Raw genomic sequence first — 2,020 nt, 5'->3', positions numbered from 1 at the left:
AAATCTGTCTTAAGGAGATTTGCTTATTTTATTGGCATACCTCGCTTTATTTACTGTTTTCTATTTTTCTGCTTATTTTATTTATTCTTTTGATTGCGTTAGTCGAATTTCCGACAACAATTTTTAGGGTAAAATAGCACTTGGGTCACCAAGTCTCGAATAACTGATTTTGTAAACTTTTAATTTCTAACACATCAGGTCCCAACCTATAAAATGTTTGTGATGGACGTCGTCATGACGAAACCATCACCGTTAAAAAAATAAAAAATTAAAATAATAAAAAATTAATTAATTAATTAAAAAATTAAAATTAAAATTATGAAGACCATTGTACCCCGCTCAATTTAATTAAATAATGCTTCTATTTGGGAATAATTTATAAATGGCTTAATTTATTAGTAAATAAAAATATAGAGTGGATAAGTGGTTCCATTAATATGTGTAATTAAAGATAAAGTTGGACCATTTATAAATGATTGCTAAATTGAGGCAAAAATATAAGAATCTAAAAAATAATAATAATAATAATAATAAATGGAAATATCGCGGTTTATCTCAAACGATCACCACTATGGGTTGGCAAAAAAACCTAAAAACCAATCAAACCAAACGGAGTAGGATCGGTTTGGGTTGGTTTGGACCAAAAAATTGGTTTGATTCGATTAATTTTAACCATTAAAAAGTAGGGTTGGGTGATTTAAGCAACCCGTAAAATAACAAAGTAATAAAAATACATATACTTTTATCTCAAATAATTTGTTTATCGTCCATAATTTTTCTACCAAAACTCTAAATGTCAAAAGAAAAGAAAGCAAGAAGAAGCATTTGATGTAAACATCGAATTTAGATTATAGCCTTGCTTTCATTTTAGTGTAATTGTTTGTTGGTAACTATCAAATTATATATATATATATGTCAATCTAATGTCACCCACATATAAAAAAAAGATCTCTATAGGAAGGTTAAATCAAGATGGCGTTGGCATAATATTTTTCAATCTCAGTTCTTTCTTTAGCCAATGAATTAGCTTGTATGGAATAAGTCAATCATCCACTTTGGGATCTTATTGAACAAAAAGAGTGATATTATTCCTCCATTTGATATTGTTCCTCCATTGATCAACCCAATATAGGTAGATATTTTCTTTACTCGCACAAATTTCAAACTGATAAACCAAACCAAACCATGGTTTGATACGGTTTCCACTTCTGGATTGGATTGGAATTTATTCAAACCGATCAAGGCGGTTTCGATTTTTAGTTGGGCACAAAACCAACTCAACCCGAACCATGCCCAGACCTAATCCCCACCCCGACCTCATGCCACACCCAAAACCAATGGCGGCGGCATTGATAGCCACCACGAATCTCTTCAACGCCCCCTTCTTCATTCACTTTCTTTTTTTCTCTCTTTGTATATATGTAAATGTATGTCTATATATGTATAGTATATATTTGAAAATTTAAACACGTACCAAGAATCAAACTCTATATTTAGAGACAGGGCTGTACCTGTGTTTCACGGGGCCTGAGGCGAACTTCTGAATTTGGGCTCCTAAATTGTATCTAGCGAGTAAATTTTATTTATTTTTCGTTTATAAGAGTTTTACGAACTAACTTTGTTAATTTAAAATCAATAATAAAATAACAAATAAAATGAAATTTGGAGTGCAATCAAGTATGACATAAAAATATTTTGCATAGTTCAGATTTGTGATAATTGCACTACTCACCTCGCTTGCCAACTTCTGCATCATTGCATTTTGAATTATAGGATCAAGATATATATGATGAATCTCAAGTGTTTGAGCACGTTGAATGTGTTCTTTCATTATTGAACCAAATTCAACAATCCTTTCTATCATTTACACAAAAATAAAAAAAATAAAAATAAATCATTATTCTCAACATAACGTTGTTCACAATTTCCTTGTTTCAACCTAACTGTTTGGTAAGATCAAAGTCAATAGTTTGAGCTTATAAACCAACGGAAGATAACAATAATTTCTTGTTTCAATTAA

Source organism: Olea europaea, chromosome 5 (assembly GCF_002742605.1).
Source record: "Olea europaea var. sylvestris chromosome 5, O_europaea_v1, whole genome shotgun sequence".
In the NCBI taxonomy this organism is placed as follows: Eukaryota; Viridiplantae; Streptophyta; class Magnoliopsida; order Lamiales; family Oleaceae; genus Olea; species Olea europaea.
Note: the sequence above shows the minus strand (reverse complement) of the source record.